This window comes from Aquila chrysaetos, chromosome 11, assembly GCF_900496995.4.
Source record: "Aquila chrysaetos chrysaetos chromosome 11, bAquChr1.4, whole genome shotgun sequence".
NCBI classification, from domain to species: Eukaryota; Metazoa; Chordata; class Aves; order Accipitriformes; family Accipitridae; genus Aquila; species Aquila chrysaetos.
Window position 1 is genome coordinate 22,274,536 of NC_044014.1, and position 21,247 is coordinate 22,295,782.

Sequence of the window (21,247 nt, forward strand, 5' to 3'; positions counted from 1 at the left end):
TGCTCCTATCCAGCTGTGTTTCACTGGGGTAGAATGCTTCTGGCAGCAAAGAATTACCGGTGCTGGTGGGTATTTACGTCAAATGCCAGCCACTACAGGCTGTGGAGCTAGAGGGTGTGGGGTGGTAGGGCCTTGCTTGGCATTTGAGGTAATAAGCTTTTCGTCTGTTAGAACACGTGGACTGCAGAAATTGGTAATGCTGGGGAGTCGCAGAGCCATGTTACTTGGGCTGTCAGGTCTGACACTGCTTTGGCAGGGCTTAGTGCTCTTTGAGCCTGTGTTTGGGGGTGGTGCAAACCTGGGGTGTGAGCAGGGATGGGAATCTCCAAGTGGAGTTTGGGGCTCTGATGGACCCATTCATCTACCACCGGTTCACTCCAAGCACAGCCTGAGGCCCCTTGCTTCCACCTCCTCCCCAGCACAGAGGCAATCCTGCGTCTCCTGCTTTTGCTGTTTGTTTATAGCTCTCCCCATCCCATCTGTCTTTCTCTCCTCCTTCCTCCCTGTCCTTTTCCCTCCCTCTCCCTCCTCCCCCTCATTCCCTGTAAGCGATTAATCATTTTGACAGGCTCGGCGATGGCCTTTATTTCCTTGAGGCAGCCAAGAAATGTCTGTGAGCACCTTCTCTGACACCCCTCGTGTTCTCTCGCCAATCAGATCAGCCACTTCACTTGGAGTGACACCACCAGAAATGCAGGGAAGGGAGAAGGGGGGGAAACTCCAGCAGAGCCAGCTGGGAAATGGGCAGTGGGGCAGCATCCAGTTGGGGTGCCATGTGGGCCCCCATTAGCTGTGATGAATATGTCATTTCACTATAGCTTGAATGTGTCATACTTCGCTCCCTCCCTCTCCCCAGGCTCCCCTTCAAATCTTGGTTTCAGTGCAAAGGCAGTCGGGAAGAAATCAGGCTGCTCAGAAAAATATCAGCCTCCAACAGAGTGGCTGGAGGGAAAAGCTGTTGGAGAAGAAAGAAGAGCAGGCTGGGATCATCAAGGGAAAAAGAAATGGGGATGATTTTGCAGATGTATGTGGAAGCCTTCCTGGGAAACTCCCCTTTGCCTTATGCAGGAAGGAAGTTGCTTCTGAGTCTCACCTGGACTATTCATGTTATCATAAGGATGCTTTCCATTCACCTGCAGCCAGGGGAGCTCTTGGGCCACAGTACATGCTATTGCCAATGCTCTGCCACCTAACTAGATTGAAAATGGGGTGGATCAGGGTGCATGATTATTCGCCAAAGGATTTTTTTTATCTGCTCTAATCAAGTTTTACAGCACCCTCTGTCCCCTCAGCATGGAACCAAGGAATGCTGTAATTCTAGAGTTATTCTTTTTCCTTTTAGCATGAAAGCAAATATCCTCCACAGGGGGAAGGAGAGGCCCAGGAATAACCGTTCTGCCGAGGGCCTCTGAGGATGTCTAGGGACCCTTTGTGCAGAGCAATGGATTGTAACTAACATTTACAGAAGTGGAGGAGGTAGGGAAGGAGAGAAAGAAGTTGAAGATGATGTACTAGAAGTCAGATGGAATGTGGTGTAAAGATCTTGCATAAGGTGGTCAGGTACTGTAAGGCAGGAGGCTTACGCATATAGTGACCCAAGGGATCCTCTCTAATCTTGTGTTCCTAGTAAATAAGCCCTGAGTTGAGCCTACAAGACATTGAATAGGCTCATCCTGGATGAAAGGCCCTGGAATAAGACTGCCCCAACTCTTCAAGTAGGCCAAAGAGCAGGGCAGATGGAATGAGGTGTCTGTGCTTTGAAGTTGCCACCTCTTGAGATGGGGCAAGGCAGCAACACAAGGCCAAACCCCCTAGCTCAATGCAGCTATGCCTCTGGGAGGAGTAGCCAGGCAGTTGATAGCTCCCAATTGACTCTGGAAGCTCACACCCTCTTATGAAACATCACTGCTTGCTACTTATATGACCTTGCATTCTTGCCCTATGTGAAAGGCATGAGAGTCAGTTTTAGCAGCAGGCTGGATGGCTTCAGTGAAGATGCTAAGGAAAAACCACCACCTCACTCCTACATCTCCCTGTTGTTTGTTTTCTCCTTGTGAAAATGTTGCCCTTCAGGTACAAACCTAAAAGCTGATACAGCCTAAGTCCAAAGGGAGGGCAACGAACTCATCTGGAATAAGAGTCTTTGCCCCTTGTGGGCTGACTGCATCAGATCTCTGGAAGGTAGAAAGACTCAAACTAAAGAGGAGTTAACAGGCACTTCCCAGCAGATGAAAAGGCAGTGTATGCTCCCTCTGATAGACATGCTGCCCCATGTCTTGGGAGTGACCTCTGCCAAGGTCACTGCGGAGTTTCTCTAAAATAGCGTTTCTCTCAAGGAAATATTGATTTTGTGCTGGTGGTGCTAAGCAGTGTTGTTGAATGAGAGGCTGTAAATGCTTGGCAGAACACTGGTGGCCCTTCTTGGCAGCTAGGCTCACTGATCTGGCTTGCTTTCTGCATGCTTGTGCTCATGTGTCCAGGGTGAGGAACACTGGCTTTGGGCTTCCAGGCTAGTGACTACTAATGGCTTCAGTGCTTCTTCTCCAGTGTGGGGTAGTTATGTTCGCTCCCTTGTGTTTGGTCAAGGACAGGAGATGTTCATTAGTAGCAGAAAGTGGCCTGTCACTTGTCAGTTCATATCCAGTAATAGGTAGTAACATTTATTTCTGGAATATAACATAAGAAGGGAACATGGCAGAGGTCTTAAACAGTTTCTCTCAGGCCTGGGAGTTTTCAGAGAGAATGTATGGGATCTTCAGATATTAAGTCCGACCGATGCAGTTAATGCTGGCTATCCTAGAAAGCCTGTTCCAAATCATCAACAGCCCTAGTGAGATCTAGGTCTTTAAGGGTTCCTGCCTGTAGCGTGCACTCAAGGCTTTGAATCACGTAGCACTGCAGTGACAAAATTCGTGCCTTTGCCCTCCTAAGCCATGAGCAGCAAGCAGAACACAATGCTGTCTGTCTTTTCTTCTCTTTTTATGAGGCCAAACCATGGAAATAGGAGCCTGAGAGTGTGCAGCAGTATTCTTGCTATTGCTTTCACCTGTTGAATTCACCTTTCCTTGCCCAGAGAAGTTGTGGTGTCTCCATCCTTAGATATATTAACTTGACTGGCCAAGGCCCTGAGCAACCTGATCTAACTGTACCTGCTTTAAGCAGAACAAGATGATCTCCCGAGGCCTCTTCCAACCTAGATTGTTCTATGATCCTATGGGTTTGTCCAAGAGATCTCATCACCTGATGTGCTGTATTTCATCCCACCCCATAAAACAATTATAGGGCCCAGATAACCCAGAACATAAGGGAAGTATCAGGCTATTCTATTTTTTGATGTAGAAGCCTTTGTGGCAGGATTTTGTAAGCTACTTTCTTTGGTCTCCAGTGTTATGAAGAGCTTCCTCACTGAACTTGCACCACGTCTGTCAGCAGAGCTGGTCAGTAAAGCAGGCTCGGGTAGATGGTAATGGATTGAGAGTTTTTGATCATCACATGGCATGCTTGTCAATTCCCCACAATGAGTGTCCATACCATGCAGTGGAGAGGTGGGATATAGCAGGGCAAGGGCAGAGCTGTTTGACTGCAGAACCAAAGCAGTGTTGCCACATCAGCATTGTGTTGAGGCTTGGCTCACTACTGCAGAGGTCTTACTGCTGCAGCTGAGCCTGCATCCTCTCTGCTCAGTGCTGTGCTGAGCTTGCATGGGGATGTCAGTGTTGCTGTGTAGATGCATCCATCCTCTCCTGGAAGGCTGTGGCATGGTGGCATGAGCACCGTTGTGGCCCTGAGCCAGCTGGAGTTAAGGGGACCTGTGTCCTCAGGCAGGGGCTGACCTTCTGGCCTGGGTGCCATGTGCTATGGTAAGGTGACAAGTTGCAAATGGGCAGGTGATGCCCACTATGGACAAGCTGGACTATGCCCAGTTAGTTGGAGGCTGAACAAGAACTCACTCCTGCTTTCAGGGGTGCAGGATCTCATTTCAGAACTGGTCTGTGCTGCATGCTGGGCTGTTGCTGTCCCTATGGACTTCTACAGCTTCAGGTTTAGGTGCTAAGCACCCTTGTAGTGGCCTGGGTCATCCCCTGTCTCCTGGAAAATCTGCAATATCCTTGGTTATTGGCAAGCATCTCCACATTGTGCAGCTGTTCCAGACTTATGAGCAGCACCCGGTGCTTAATGGGAAAGCTGGAGCATAAAGCTAACTTTGTGTGTTCCTTTAGGTGACAGAGGTGCTTGTGCCCTTGAGGACTTCAGGATTGGAGGTTGTGTCGGTTGGATTTAGGAATCTCACATTTTGAGGTGACCAGCAGAGGCCAGCGGAGACATTTGTGTCTGGGCTCTGTCTGTCTGGGCTGCTCTGAACGTTATGGATGTGTTGCTGCTGTCTTTGCGGAGTGGATGAAAGTGTTTGTGGTAAAATGTAATCAAGTGGAAAATTGCAGTGCATATAAACACATATGGCACTCAATGACTGGGCATTAGGCACAGTGACTGCAGGCAAAAAAAAAATTATCTATAAACGTTTCGCAGCAAGTTTCGAAATCTTAAAGAACAATAAGATATTAGCAATTTAATGGGGTGATTCAGTGAGGCAGCGATCCTTGGGTTGGGAGAACGAGGATGCATGCAGCTGCAGTGATGGGAGCGGCTGGGATTACTCAGCCAAGCTCAACAAGCCCTGTCTCCCAGCACAAGACAGCTGCCAAAGGTCTCCCTCACATGGCAAGGTGGCTGTGCTTGGAGAGGAGAGAGCCAGGAGGTGGCCCGTGAACCTTACCAGTGCCACCTTCCAGCCTCCTCCAAGAGCCTGCTGTTTACAGCAGCATTTGGAAGAGGTTGCGTGCGGTCAATGAGGCAGAACTGATGGGCTAGGTGGATCATGCCTGGCTCAGGTTGGGAGCCGCGGAAGCACTGCAGGTTAACGGCTGGCTTGGCCTCCCAGAAATGGAGAACTGGGTCCTGTTCACCTCCTGTGCCTCCAGGCTCCATCTGCTTACACTGCCCAGGATAGCACCTTCCCAGCTATTGCAGAGCCCACAGCAGTCCAAATCCTTCCTGGGGGAAACTGTTTTGCACCCTGCCAAGGAGCTCTGTCATCTGCTGGAACTGCACTTGGATCTTTCACATCTAATACCATGGGACTTCACTGCCTGAACTAGTTGTCCATCTCCAAACCTGTCGCATTGATCCTGCTGCTTACAGGGGACAAAAGTGTGTTAGGCCAGCGTATGAAAGTGATTTTTGCTGAGTGATGGAAGTACCAGAAAGGTGTTTTTCTTCTCTTGCCTTATGCTGACTTCCCTTTTTCTGACATGAAGAAGGTTACCTTTGAATGGGAGGAGAAATGCACCTTGCCAGTGTCACCAGTGTGCCTTTCCCAAGGGACACAGGAAAGCAGCTTCAATACTAGGAGGAATATAGCTTTGGTGGTTCTACTGACTGCCCTGAGGTCCAGGATCTGGTGGCCAAATTTGCTGAGCAGTTGGTAAGGGAACAGCTTCTGAAGAAGGAGGGAAGAGGGCACCAAATGGGAAAACCCAAGGGTATTGGCAGCTTGGTCCAGCAAAGCCTGGTTGATTCCAATCATGTCTGGGGAGAAGTCTTCCCAAAGTAACCAGTGACAGTAAGAACTGCCCAAATGAAATAAAAATAAACAAAATCAATGTTTCTGGGACGTGACTGCTTTCCAGCAATGTAAGGAACATAGTGGGGCCCTAAGCTGATGTGAGTAGAGCAGTACGTTCTCTTCATCTCTCTGCATAGGATCTTTCATTTTCATGCTAGTTCATACGCAACCATGAGAACATGTCTTGGATCTGATCCTGGAAACTGAGACCCAAGTGCCTGGATCATTAGCAAAGTGTAACTTCAGTGAGATTACAGGCAGGCCTGTATAGATGTCTTTGTCTTCATCTGGCAAACTGCCTAAGGCTGGACTTCGGTAAGACAACATACCTGCCACACTTGTGTATTCAACTCTGGATAGAACCGGTGAGAATAATGGCTTTTAATGAATTGCTATTAAATAATGTTTATTTTCATTACATGTTTTTATCCATTTAAGAAATTTCTGCTTTTAATCTTATTTTCTTAAATGTGCTACATTAGAAAGAAATTATATTTCTTGCCTTGTGTCAACTGCTGGTTTAGGCACTCACGGTGTTTACATCTATAGGCATTCTTGCTCTTGCTGATACATAAGTATCATAGGGAAGTCATTGTCCTACCGGCAAATCAAGTTGATGAGGCATGCCTACCTCTATTGAGTACAGATATATTTACCTACAGAATTCCCCTGTCTTTATAAACTTTACATGAAGCCAGCCCTCAAAGGACTGCCCAGAAAACCCACAAAATATTCTGCTGTGGTCAAATTCAAATGTGAAGTTCTTCTCAAACCTTGCCCCTTCTAAAGGGTTCTGCATTTGCTTGAACTAGCTCCCTGCCTGTTCCAATCTCTGCTTTGCTACTTGTGGACTGTAACTTGTTGCCAGCTTCATCTTTTCTCTGGGTATTTCCATGCTGCTGCAGCACTAAACCCAGGGGGTTTGAGCCTCCCTTCCTCACATAAAAAAGGGTTAATAATCCCTGCCCTTTGCCTGCTTGATCTCACCAGTCTGCAAATAGATCTGGAGTCAGAGGTGTCCTAGACCATCTATGTATGATGCCCAGAGCAACAGAGTCTTTACCTACCTACCTCAGCTCTCTGCTGAGAACGCCAGCTCTTACCTCCTGCCAGCTGAGAGAGAGGATCATGTCTGCTGGGATTTGGATGGAGATGTAATGCCCAGTTTCCACAGGGAAGTGCAGGACTGTAGAACAGTAAGGCTTTCTCTTTCTGGGTACATTCGTATCATGAGTCCCAGCTAATATCTGCCCTCTTTGTCCATCACATAAGTCCTCTTGTGAGCCTTGCATGCATGGTGCTACATGAAAATTCATCCTGGGGACCTATGGACCACTCAAGGCTCTCCACTGTTTGCTTCAAGTTCCCTGGATTTCAAATATGTCAGAGGTAACTTCATCCATCCTGCCTTAGAGCTGGAGTCAGATTACTGGTAGGCAGGAAGCCTCTGGGTGAAGGGAGCAGAGTTGCGGTCTGGGGTTGAGGGGATTCAAGTGCAAATGGAAGTAAATGTGCGATGGCTGAATTTTCTTAGAGCTGTTTATTATGATGTGTTTGCCTGAGGCATGCATTTGTCTAGCTAGAGGTCTGGTGTGTCTGGCATCACAGGGGGCTTCTACATGAGCTGTCAGTCATGGCATTGCCCTTCAGCATGAGTGAACGAACAACAGTCTGAAGCAGGGCCCTACACTCGTGAGTTTATGTATACCAGTTTCTTCAGGGAGTTGCTGGGAATATGTGGGCTTAATTGGGAGAGCCTTTGCTGAGCTCACAAGGGTGAGGTACTTCTGAGGAGGACTAATAGAGGGGAGACTTTATGGTTCCCTTTGGACAACCGGTATCTGCCCCTGAGCCTGAAGTGCAAATAGGTCCTACCTGCATCGGCAGCTGCTTCTGTGCCCAGGGGTTACAGTACAGTTGCTGTCACCCTGGTGAAGGTCCTCCAGAGGATGACACGTGGGTCTTCCTTCTGGCTTATGACCAGAGGAGGGGAGAAAGTCCGTGAGCAATTGTGTGAGAGACTTTGTAGATAGCTGGTGAACCAGAAGACTGCTCTCTTTGAGTAGGTATGGTCATCTCCACTGCTCCTGTGGCTCAAGTGCTCTTCTGAGACAGGCAACTGGTGGTGCTCTTTACGCAGGTCGAGAACAGCAAAACACTCCTCTTGCTTGCTGTAGCAGGTGGTTTGATGCTCAGATAGGCAAACTAGAAATGGTAGGGTTGATAGAGTGCATGTGCTGGCTGTTCCTGTGACAGATTATGAAGCCACCTGAGTCGCTGTCCCATTGTCCCCACCCACATGGAGGCTATGGTACTGGAGGCAGGTCTGTCTGTCACACCTGAAAGAGTTGTACAGCTCAAGCACAGCCAGGGAGAGATTTTAAGTCAAGAAGCAGCTGTTCAGTCACTCAGTGTAAGCTTGTGGGTAACTGAGGGAATTCTCCTGGTTTCTTTTGTCTAAATCCCTCCTTCCCAAAAGGCCTCCTGTCAGGGTTTGAAGGCACTGGGACAGAAAATCTACCACTGCTCTGAGGAATTTGCTCCAGAGGTGAAAGACCCCCATCACTTCATATAAAACCCATCACTGGATCTCACTTTTGACTGGAATTTGTTTGGGTTTACTGTAGGTTCTTCTCTTTGTCAGTGTCAGGAACCTGCGTGGAAAATGGGCACAGTCCCCTGGCCCCCAATACTCAAGTTGCCTTTGACCTCTGGGTGCCACTCTACCTGCTGTGCTGATTTTTTGATTTATTTGGCCTGCAGATGCCCTTGCTGAACAGCAGCCAGACCTTGCTGCTCAGCCTGGCCTGGCATGCGGGAGGATTTGCCATCAGGCTGGCTGCTGCCTTTATCCCTGCCTGCAGCCTCTGGTGCTGTGATGATGACCTGCCTTTCCCAAAGTGGGTCTCCAGCTCTGCAAGGGTCACTGTGCTCCTCAGGAGCAGTTGTGATGAGCTGTGTGCCCTGGTGCAGCCGGCCAAGGTATTGCTGTCACCTCTGGCAGTTGCTGTACAGCTGTCAGACCCTCTCGCTCCTTCCCGAGCAGGGCAGAGCTGCTGCTAGTGCCTGCTGATGCTGATATTGCCTCCTGCATCCAAGAGGCTGGACTGTTGTTGTTGGTTTATTAGATATTGCCCTGGTAAGTCACTATCAAATACTGGTCTTGCACCCTGGGCACAACCAGACAATCACTGCCCAGCAGTTTCCAGGCTCTGGGACAAACATATCTACCTGATGCTGGATGTGTCTGCAAGTGCCCACATACACTAGGACAGAAAAAGAGCAGGGCTGGGTGGGCAAATTCCCATGGTACGGCCCTGTATGAGGGTTGCAATGAAAGGTGGTGGATGTGGTGGGATATGAAAGCCCCAGGATCTGACAGCTCAGGACGTGGCATTGCTCTTCAAGTGCTTAAAGGCAGCCGAATAATCGGAGAGTGAGTGAGCGACCAAATGGGGAGCCATCCCGTGGGTCCAAAAGAGGGTGCTCGGACCCAAAGGGGCTGAGTTTTGAAGTGTCTGGGCTGTGATCAGGTTTGGGGACACCAATGTTGATGAAGGTGGAGGTGTCTGAGGTGAGCAGAGGGGGAGAGCAATGAAAAAACCCTCCTACGAGGAAGGCACAGACAGACAAAAGCACCACCCTCCCTTGTAAGAAAGACGGCAAGAGAAGGGGTCGGGACCTGCAGCTATCGGGGTGCGTGGCAGTGACACAGGGGCGGTGTTCGTGTGGGCACAGCCGCGGGTGACCCGTCGGGGGAGGGCCTGGCAGTCCCCGTCCCGCGGCTGCCGTGTGCTGCTGCGGTCTGGCCACAGCGTGGAGCCCGCGGTCCGTGCGGAGCTCCGCGGGGCTGCCCACGGGGGACGGGGCTGCGCACGGGGGACGGGGCTGCCCACGGGCGGCGGGGGCTGCTGGGAGCCCTGGAGAGGGAATGCTCTCGGCCTGCAGAAGTGCCCAAGCCACCGCAGGGGTTTCAAGCTGAGCTATCAGGACGGTCAAAAACCTAATTCTGAACTGAGGTCTCACAGAAGCAGCTTTCCCATGAAAATCCTCTCTCCTGGCACGGAGTCCTGACGTGTCTGTCAGAGGCACCAGGCGTGAACCTGAATACAGTTTCAGCCTCAGCTTTGGAACACGGATGCTAGACCTGGATTGGGCTTGCCTCTTCTAGACCATACATACAGGTGCTGGGGATGTACATGAGAACAGGTACCTACACCTGAATATTGGCATTGCGGGATGGATACTGACTGCCATGCTAGGTGCTGTACAATCACAAGTGTACAATGCAAGTCATATTTTCATTGTGCCACATATGTTGTCCCATACCAACACGATCCTGCTGAGGTCTGTGTGTACTCTAGTCACACTGCTGGGAGAAGATTGTGTGTGTGTGAGAGCTAGCGTTGGCCACTCACATTTCCCCTAGTGTTTTTTTCCCCCCACTACCGTAAAACAAAAGACAAGTTCTCCCCTGTTTAATCTGCTTCTCTAGCAGGTAAATCAAGTCCAGGTCTGTTTTCTATGGCTCACATTGCTTTGTTACTTTGCACCGCTGGCTGTTTTTCTATCTTTCCCAGCACTAGAAATAAAACTGGGGTGTACTTCAAGCTTGGAAGAAGCTTTCAGGACGTAACTGCACTCAGCTGTCTATTGAACAGCCCCAGCAGCCTGTGGACACATTGGGCTCAGCTGTGATGCCTGCCTGTCGGGAGGAAAGAAGAACGGACAGATGACCTGTGATGCCCCTTCCAAAGCAGAGGTGATGCTCTAGCCCCTGTGAGCACTCTCTCTAGTGCAGGGGGTTCTTGTTCTTCACCCTCTTTTCCACCACCAGCAGGGCTGGGGCTGGAACCTGCCCGATGTCTTCCCTGAGGCCCCTCTGAGCGCTCCCGGCCCCTCTTCCCCTGGTCCAGACCCAAACCGGCGAGCTGCCTGCCTTTTTCCCCGTGCCCTTCCTCCTGGCAGGAGAAGGAACGACCTGTGCCTCGGCTCTCCGCAAGGAAGGGTGCGGGCGAGGGTGCTGCGGGGGCCGGTGCGGGGTGCGGGGGGCTGCAATGTGCGCGCTGGACCCACGAGGGCAGCAAAACACTGCGGGAGAAGCGGGCTCGCCGCCGAGGTGGCCCCGGGCTGGTGACAAAAGGGACACCGACTCGGGGCTCTTCACAGGCTGGGGGCGGTTCCAGGGCTGCTGCCTGGGAGGCTCAGAAGATGCTGCCGGAGAGGTCAGGCACACTGCCTCCCCCGGGAAGGACCCATCTCCGTCCCGGCTTGGGACCAGGGCTCACCCCGGGCTTGTCCAGGGTCTATTTTGCACGTCTGAGACTTAGGGGGGTAGGAATCGGGCTGTGCCCCAGGCCCTGATCCCAAGGGGATGGAGCTGGCAAACTAGCATCACACTGGCGTGCCCTTGCCCTGGCACCTGTTGAAGCGCTTCTGGGTCTGCCTTATGCTTGGCCATCAGCCCCCTCGCAGAGCAGGTCTGTCCAGGGAAACACATTGGAAGGGGGTCTGTTTTGGTGGTTTTCTCTGCATCTGAATGCCAGGGCTCTGTGCATGGCTCTCACAACCCTCACCAAGCATCGCCTGTGTTTCTTATGGCTCAGAGAAGCTTGAATGCCCTTTTCAGTGCACCTAAGATGGAGAGCATCGTGCCTCTGGCCAGGCGGCGCGCTTGGTGGCCTAGCTTGTGCCTTTCTCCTCTCCGGGCAGAGTCTAAGCCCCTCGGGGAGAAACAAGAGGGAGTCAAGGATCTGTTGAACTTCCCGGTGGATCCACACAGCTCTGATTCCCCAGAGCTCCTGAGGCTTGGGGATGCCAGAGGCTAAGGCGAACCCTGACCCAGACTGCAAATACAAAGCCCCAAATAAAGCAAGGCAGTGCTGTGAAGAGCCTGTCCCCTTTTCCCTGATAGTTATGTACCTACCACCACATCCATGTGCTTGGGCCATGAGCTTGGGCCCAGCAGGTGCTCCCCAGCACCCACTGACGCGAGCAGCGGAGGGCAGGGAGGGCTGCTTGGCCTTCCTTCCTGGGGCAGATGTGGAGGGAAGGTGCCACAGCACAGTGTGCAGAGGAGGCGGCCTTTGCTTCCACAAAGCAGGGTATGGCGGCTGCGGCGAGCGACTCAGAGACCCAGACAGCACAGCCAGCTACCACCATCCCAGACCTCCGCTCACCAGCACTGTGCTCCCAGCCCGTCTCTGCAGCCCCCTCCCTTCCCTTCCTTTCCAATCCTCTTGTACTGTTTTCTTGGCAAGGGTGCTGGCTTTCAGCCCCTGCACCTCATGTGCCCTATTGATAGCTGGTAATTTATGTAAATCTCCTAATATATGGATTCTGGGATCAGGACGGAGGGTTTGTGTGTGAGATGAGATTAATATGTTTGCAGATTCTCTCTGCAAAGAGAGGGAGAGAGGCAGGCAGGGCCGGGAAGCTCACCCTAGGTCTCTATTAGCACCTCTGCGTGCACCAGCCGTGCCTGGTCTCTGCCTCTCCGTGGCTGGCGGTGCGGGCAACTCTCACTGCTTTGGCCACCCTGGTCACCCACAGCCAGCCTTGCTGGCCAGCAAGGCCACAAAGCACCCAGTAGCGGTTTCCATCTCTGTCTGCTCCCCTGAAGTTTCAGCATCTCCGGAAGGTGGCCGGGCTGAGCTGTGACGAAAGCTGCTGCCGCCGCAGGAACGTGTGGTCCTCTGGAAGTGTTGGAAAACTGCGGCTCAGCTTTATTCTCCCTGTGACAGTTCAGGACAGCGGAGGCTGCTTGTAGCCACTGGCCTCTTGGTGCAACTGGGGCTCAGGCTCTCCTGGTCAAGGTCGAAATTAGGGATGGGGTGGTTTAAGGAGCAGGGTACGGGCTGGGGGGACCTGTGTGCCAGTGGGGTGGCAGGGCACAGGGCCTGGACAGGGGGAAGACGGTGAGCCCCGCGCCTGGCTTGGTGCCCACTCATTGGGCTGACGTGATGGGACGAGGCTGAAGGATGGGCAGGGGGATGCCACGTGCTCCTGTCCTGTCCCTCCTGGGGACTGCAGTCCCTGGGGTGAGAGGTGCTACATCTACACCCAGTCCTGTCCTGGGACTGCATGCCTTATCCGTGCACATCTCCTGGCCTGGCACCTGCACTTGACTGCCTGGGCTCAGCGTGGTGCCATGCTGGTGGGTCAGATGGGGAGGCAGAGCCCACTGAAGCATGCTGGGGGCTGAGTGGAGCTGGGGAGCAGACAGTGGGGAAGGGACCCGCCCTCTAATTCAGATGTTCCCAAGGAGTTCCCGTTCCACACCTGACATTTAGAAACCAGGAATCCTGCTGATGGATAGGATTTGATGTGGTGGAGTGTATTTCATACTATGTCATTTATCCTGGTGCTACCTCATGTGAAATGTCAGCCGTCCAGGAGCTTTTCTGATCGCTCTTTGAAGTACTGGTTTCTGATAAACTCGGGAGAAGGACACTTCCCCCCCTTCCCCAGGTCAGGCACCAGGAGTGGCAACAACTTTTCTCCTCTCTGTGCAGGATCCCTCGGTAGGACCTGCCAGCTCAACCCTATGTACTGAGGTTCACGGTGGGGGTCCTGCTGCCCTCCCTTCCCCTGGTGCACCCCTGCTCCTTTTTGGGATCGTACAAATCCCTTTCTCCCACACCACCTCTCTCTGACAGCACTCCGTCTTGTGGTCCCTCTCCCTGCCTGTGTCTGGATTTGCTCCCAACACTCTTTTTAGCCTTTGGAGGAATATTTTAAACTCTCCTGGGGTTGCGGCTGTTGACAATGGAAATCTATTGTGTTTTATGTGCCTGGAAAATGAATTTCCATGTCAGAAGAGGAGAGCAATTACCACAAGCAAGAGAGATCAAATTGGGTCTTTAAAAAGAAAATAAAGTTCAGATCTTATCTGATTAATGAGATTTCTTCCAAACCTTAACAAATCTTAATTACAGTGACTCTGCTGGAAGGGATGAGGTAAAGCTAGGATTGGGGGCTATCTAAACAGAACTGCTCTCTTCTGAGCTACAGTACATCCCTGCATGAAAGCAGCAGGGACGGCCGTTTGAGTGTGGAAAGCTGCTCAGCTGGAAATCAGCAAGGCAGGATTCTCCATGGAGCCTGAGCAGCTCCTTCCCCAAAGGCTTGCGGCGCTGGGGGAGAGCCCTGCCGGCCCCGACCGGCAGCAAGCCTGCTGCCTCACTCTGTCCTGGATCCTGGCATTGTTTTTGCTCCCGAACCCTCCTTGCTGCTACAAAATCTTCACCTTTTTTTCTCCTGTAATAATTGTTCAGTTGTCAAGGGTTTTTATTCTCACTTTCCTGATTATTTAAAAATAAGCCCCGTTTAAAATAAGCTGAGGGATGCAAAGTTGTTCATTCAGTTTAAGCTCACAAAACATTTTCCTATGATTTTATTGGATTGCCTGTGTAACACCGGCCAGAGATTGTCCCCCTGTTACCCCTCTATTGAACACAATAACTTTCTTCCTGAAAGAATACGAGTCTTGAGCTGAAGATGTTGAGAAAGGGAGACTCCAGCGCTTCCCGTAACAGGCTGCTCTAATGGGTTAATCACTCTGATTTCCTCAGATGAAGTAAAACAAAATAAAAAAGGTCCAGTATTTTATTTTTAATTGGGACTTGTCTGGCTTCAGCATTTATCCATTGGCTCTTGTTACAGCTTTCTCTGGCAGATTAAAGAGTTTTTTAGTACCTGGTATTTCTTCCCTAGGAAGAAATTTATATGCGGGAAGTAAGTCACCTCTTGATCTTTTTAATAAACTAAACAAATGGCTCCCTTCAAATCCTTGGTGAAGTATGTTTTCCCCCTGTTTTGGGTAATGTTTGGGGCTCTTCAATCCTGTCACCAGAAAACAAGCTGAGATGGAAAGAGGAGGAAACAGAAATAAGTCCAAACCCCTGGAAAATCAGACAGCCAAACCCTCCCTCCCCTTTGTCTGTATGAATACATTGTTTCCCTTCCCATTGTCTTTGGAACAAATTTGGGAAAATATCACTCATCTAAAAGATGTTTTCCCAATCTCTGTATCATTTCAGATTAATTATTAACAGCAATTATCAGAGACGGAACCAGCTGTCAGCATTTGAGTGAGGGGTAAAAAATGACAACAGATCCGTGTATTTAAGCACACGTAGATTTTCAGCGTATTGGTGGGAATTACAGGACATGTTGTGGAGTGCCCGAGCATCCCCTCTCTGCGCTCCATCGCAGAGCCCGGCTGAGGCAGCGAGCAAATGGGCCCCGATGGGAGTTTGTTCTCTGGTCGGCTCTGGGAATGAGGCAGCCCGAGAAGCTGAAGTCGTGCAAGAGAGCCAGTCACAGCAGGATCTGAAAAGGAGGAAAATAAAGCAGGTACCAATGATGCACACGCATCCTCTAAAAACTTTCTGCTGTTGGACTCCTAGGATCTGTACCTAGTGTTTCCAGCTTAAACTGCTAGGCACAAATTTTGCTTGTGTCCCTGATTTATTCACCAAGATTTCACCCTCTCTTCTCAGTCCTGTAAAGTTTCAAAATGTGTGAATAATTTAAATTATTTTTGCCTCATTTCCACTGTCCAATATGATTCTCATCTGCCTGTCTTGTTTGCCTGATTTATGAAGGTTTGGTTTTTTTTAGGCATTGCCTCCATTTTTACTAAGGGAGAGAATTTTTTTTATCATGATAAATTTTGTTATTTTACTGCCAGCTTTCTCCTCAAGGCCCTGATTTGGTGAAGCCCTTCTACAGTTATTCCACTTTAGGCATGTGCTTAAATCATCTCAGAAGAAATTATCTTGGGCACAGAATTAAAATTAAATATTTTCCTAAAATGAGAGTCAAATCTTCAGCAAATATCCCGACTTGCCCTGCTCCTAGTTGTGATTACGTTTGCAACCTTTAATTTCTTTCAGGACACAGGGAGAGGAACAACCACAAATACATTTAGAGAGAACTGTCATTTTCCTTCCATTTCTTTACACTTTGCAACAAAAGCTGCTTTTTGCATTTAAAAGAAGGACACCTCTTCCTTAGCATTAACAACTTTAACTGTTCAAAAATCAAAGAGCAAGCCCTCAAACCAGCAAGATTATAAAAATAACATAGTTGGGATTCTTGTACTGGCTTTCTGTTTTAAGGGGGTGCATGTGTCACATTTTCGAGCCATTCTCTGCATTGTCCAAGATTAGAAAGTTACTTTTTAATTGAAGGCTGAATTCCTGATCCTAACACGTGCCCTTTTCCCTCCTGTGCCTCCTTTTCCCCCAAACTCCTCATATTATTTTAGCTGGAATGATCTCATTTCTGCCTGTGATACTGCTCTCCCAAGGCAATGCCATTGGGTTAGGAGCAGGCAACCGGGCACTGAAGCTCACCAAGCCAGTGTGAATCTACAAGCAGAGCCTGGCTTGACTGTGCTGGCTCTTCAAAAATCATGGGCTTGATCCCCATTCACCTTTCACAGTTGCAAAACTGGCTTAAAAATCACCATGTTAAAAAAAAAAAAAGGGAATTAGCAAGTGGCTTCTTTTCTGATGCCATTGTGTTGTGGAACAGCAGGCTAGCTTTTAAGCTTTTTGCTGCATCCACAACAAATAGTTATTTCTTAAGAAAAAGGATTAAAAAAGTCTGCTCAGAGCTTTGCATATAATCCTATGACTCCAGGACCCAAGGCTTTGAGTAATATCAAAATCGAAATAAATTCTCCCTGTGAGAATCATAAGAATCTGCCAAATTAGTTCACAGGGGTAAACAAACAGCCAAATATTAGTATTCCACACTAAGAGCTAAATCCTATAAGTGGGGCCAGGGTTGCACATGGATTATCCTTTTATAGTTCAGGCATGGATTTACCGAGGGGATTATAGGCCTTCCCCTCCCTACCCTCCCTTTCTCCCCTCCACCCCTGGCGTTGCCCGGTGCCGCACGCTCCCACCACACCGCACAGTTCCTCCCGCTGCCCGACACCCTTCCCTGGGCAGGGGGCTGCATCTGCCCCCTCGCTCCTCTGCTCCGAGCACCCTGGGAGCAGGGGCAAATGGTCACCCCCATGTTCAAGATGACAAAAGCAGGACCGGGAGTGACGCAGAGGTCAGTCGCTTCCAGGTCCTGAATGGGTGCAGCATCCCTGGGGGATGGGGGATTAGTCCCCAGATGTCCCAACCTCCTTTCTTCCTGCCACTACTTTGCATTGCCCTGCCCGATGCAGTTTCCTGAACGGGGATAACGACAATTCGAGCTGACACCCCGCTTCAGTTTTCCTTCCCTACTGGTCCGATATTGCAGTCCTGATGGCTTGTCACTCTTAATATCCTGCACACTTCCACTGAGTCACTCGGAGCGTCAGAAGGCTTTGATTGCACCCAGGGTACTTTGCATGATGCCGAGGTGCCACATACTTACAGATCTGATGGACTTACTCCCTCCTTGACTCTCTTTCCCTACTGTATGCACATATATATATCTCTGCATGTGCATGCACAATCACTCACACACACACACACACACACATTTTATTATTAAAGTAAACATAGCCATTTTTAACCGGATTTTTGCTGCTCTTTTCAGGCAGAAACAATTCTGCAACATCACTTGCTTGCTCTGATCCTTTTTTTGTGTGTGTGTATTTTATAGATTATTACTATTACATAAAAGTGCCCAGTGCTTTACAAGACACAAAATACAGATAATCTCTGTCATGAAGCGTGCGCCATCTAAACAAAACAGACAATGTAGACAGGGCTCCCTGAGAACCACAGAGGAGTGAAGATTAGTCTTGTTTTGTTTTTATAAATATATTGCTAACAGTATTGGACAAGAAATAGACATGTTTTCTTCTTCCCCTTCCATCCTCCCATGTAATAATACTTCCCTCTCATTTGCACAATAGAGTTATGATGCAACATGAAATAAAGCCCAGTTTAGCCTGCTGGCCCTGATTCAACAGCCCTGAATTCCATGCTTGCTCCCAAGCGCTCACGTGCTTAAAATTTCTCTGGATTGGTGCCTTAGATCATGCAGTCTATTGACAGCTGCCCTTTCGCTTACAAATGAAACCGTCCCTAAATCAATAAGGAAAAAAACCTTATTCTCCTCACCTGTTTAATGCCATGGCTGTGGGTTGCTGTAAGATTTGTGAACAAGCTGATGTCTACAGGGAAAGCAGTAAGAAAAAGAACACCTTCCCTACCAAAGGGAGAAGGTGTTCTGTGTTTACATACAAAGCTTCTGGGGCTTTTGTTGTTTGGCTCTAGAAATTTGCTGGGTGGATTGACAAGCAGGGGCTATTGTCCGGTGTACTTCTGCCCAATGCAGAGCCCCATTGCTTCAAACAGACACTCGCGTCTTGACCACAGTTTTCAGCAAGGCACACCTTGGAAAGAATCTGCATTTGGGTAATAAGCATTTCTCAAATCACTTTTATGATTCCTTTTTTTTTTTTTTTTAACAAAAGGTCATTTCTTGCCTCCTTCCTCCATACTCATACTTACCTCCCGTCCTAATAGTGTTAAGGATTTGGGAGTTGTAAGGGCAATAGAATTCTGTGATACAGAGGAAACCATGTATGTGGTCCTGTACAAAGGCAGTGGAATAGCGGTTAAAGTTGGTGCCCAACCAAATCAAGTGCAGGTCCCCTGGAATGGAAGAATTTTCTGGCTGCACAGGGCTCACCTGGCACTCAGCTGACAGATTTAATGGCATTTTCTTGCTATATGACCTACGTCAAAGTCACTGGATGAGTCCTATGGCTCAGATTCCTAGCTGGAAGATAGAGATGCCTTGTGAAGTTAGGGAAGTTCGTGTGCGCAGAAGAAAAGCAACTAGCAGTTGAGATGCTTTGCACATGTTTCTCATCTCAGCATACTTAATTGCTCACTGCCGTCATCTTCCTGGATACAGTGTGTGGAGGGACCTCTCCCCTGCACATCAGTAACAGAGGTTTGGAGAAGAGGGCTGGCTGGGGAAGGCGCTAGGGGAGCCCCCACATGTATCCCTAGGTGGGAAGAGGACATTTCAGGAAGGTACACTGGAAAATGCAGAGATGAAGCCAGGATGGTCCCGTTTGGTTTCCCCTTCTCATTTTCCCTGGAGGTGGTACAGCCTCGAAAGATGCAAGTGTGGCAACATGGGAGGTCTCAGCCAAAGCAGCATATGGGAAAGGCGAGCCTTCATTCATAGGTGGGCACCCATCAATTCACATATGCAGGCATCATCAAGACAGGTGTGCCCCAAACCCTCTTTCACATGAATTGTGATGCCCAACTAAAGCCTTAATGCCAGTGCCCCAGCCATGCCATGCAAAGCCACTGGCTTGCCCATGCCTTGCACAGGTCCTCGTCTCATGGCAGGCCTGGGATGAACTAATTCTGCTGATGGTCTCACTGGTGGAGTGGGATAACGTGTGGGATTCCGTGCCAGGTCAAGATTTGGGTTTTCTCTCACAACACTTCCCCAGCATGACATAAGGAGGCTCCTGGCACTGGCCGGCAGAGACATGAATGCTGGCCATAACTGTGGCTCTGCAGCTGGCTTGCAGGGTGGCCTTGGACCGGTCACTTAACTTCTCTCTGTGCCCTCTGTTCTTTCCCTTTTGTTGCCTGCCGTGTTGGTTGCCATTTTGGGGCAGGCAAGTCCTCTCCTTTGGCCATCCACAGTGCTTGGTTGCTACTGAAACAACTAGCGGCACATCTGCAGCACAAGATCCCCTCCCTCCTCCTCCAACCAGAGCGGCAGTGGGTCACATTGCTGGCATGCCATGGCCATGATTCAAACCCTACTGGTGACCCATATTTGCTTCTGCACCCAAGTTGTGTGTCCTGCATCGGACCAGCCACTTTGACAGGAGGTTTTGGCTACTGCCCGGGTGAATTAGATCTCAGACCCTGTTGGTCTGATGCTGAAATCAGGACCTTCTCCCTGGAGAGTGTCTAAGCTGTCGCAGCTAGCCTGTCCGCCTGTCGTCTTTGCCCATGCACAGTTTCATTACCAGCACATTCTTCTTCTGAAACTGATACATCAGTTTTAATTAGTTAGGTTTTCTCTTTCTATCTAGAGGAGCCTCCTGCCTTCAAAGACCAACTTTCAAACATTAACTCTTCTAAATGTTTCCCCCCACATATGAACCCCTCCCCATCCTGCCTTGTAAATTATGTTCAGTCCTTTACTTTTAGCAGGCAGGTACTTAGTGTGATAAATTCAGGTTAGTGTCTCCTTAAGTGTATGTATGTATGTGTGTATCTCTGTGTGTGTGTAAAGAAGGAGCAAAATAAAGTTGTATCGAGCCATAAATTACTGCTCCAGCATCATAAATTGCCAAGGGAAAGCTCCATTTTTGGACTTTTCTTTCAACTAAATGAGATAATTAATGTAAAAGGAAAAAAATGGGGAAGACCTTCCCCCTCCCTGGAGCCCTTTGCCTTGATGTTTGGCTATGAAACTTCAAGGTTGCAGTGGGGTGAAAATCTCAGTTCTGGAGCGGGGGGAAACGGCAAAGGAGCCGGAGATCTGGGAGAGTGGGGGTCATGGGGATGGGCAAGTGTTTTCATTTTGCCAGGGCTGTGGGAGGGACTCTAATGCGGGCTGTGACCCTATTTAATAAAATGCCTAGGAAAGCAAGGGGCCAGGAGGGGGGGCGAGAGGGAGACGCAGTGGCTCGGGCTGGCAGGAGACTGTCATGAGATGAAAGTGGCCCTTCGTCCATTCCTTTCCTCCCTCTCCGCTGTCAGCACTTTTTAATGTCAAACACTGTGAGTGGTCGGTGGGGCTAGTTTCTGTCTCCACATATGTATTCTTTTTTCACTTTCCCCAGAACTTCAGCCAGATGAATTCACTGCTTGGGAGTGACTAGAGAGCGGTGCGGGTGGCCCTGCAGCCATCCTTTTCACCAGGACCTTGAGCTGAACTTTTTTTTCAGGTCTTTCTCTGAGGCAAAAGCTTGTCAGGGAATGTCTCCTTCCTGCCCTGCCACCCTCAAGTCCTAGACCACCCCGGGTCTAAAGCTGTTCTTACAAGCCACCACTGAAACCAGTGTGGGCATCACACCGTGAATACTGTCCACATGATAATCCAGTCCCTGCACACTAGATTGAAATTTAGGGAACTTGGGTGTCTCTATGGTCCTTGCCACCAGTCGGTTGGGAGACACTGGGTCGTCCATCACACAGTGCCACAGTTTCCCTGCCTTTAAAATGGGGGTAATCACGATTGCTTCATTTGTGATGAACTTTAAGAGGTACAAAAAAATGGAAGGTAAGAAACTGTTGCTTTTATCAGCTGTGGTAATCTGTAGGTGAGATAGTACCATACAGGCCCAAAATGCCCCTTAGCAAGGTGGCTGGCCAGGCTGGGACTATGGCCACAGGGGTAGGTGACCCCGGAGCAGCAAGTGGTGGTAAGTGTTGCCACGGGGTCACTGCCCATGTGGCATCAAGTTCTGGACATCTCTGCTGTGGCTCTCACTTGGCACGGGCATGCTGCACCAGCTGCACAGGGCTGCAGCATGCTCTGTGCAGACACCCACGTGTGAGTCTAACTTGCACGTGTGGGTAGTGCCAGGTCCTGCCGTAGGGTGCCTTCTGTGCAGCACCATGTACCCCTTGTGCTGTATGGGAACTACCTTAGGGGGGTGCTGGATGT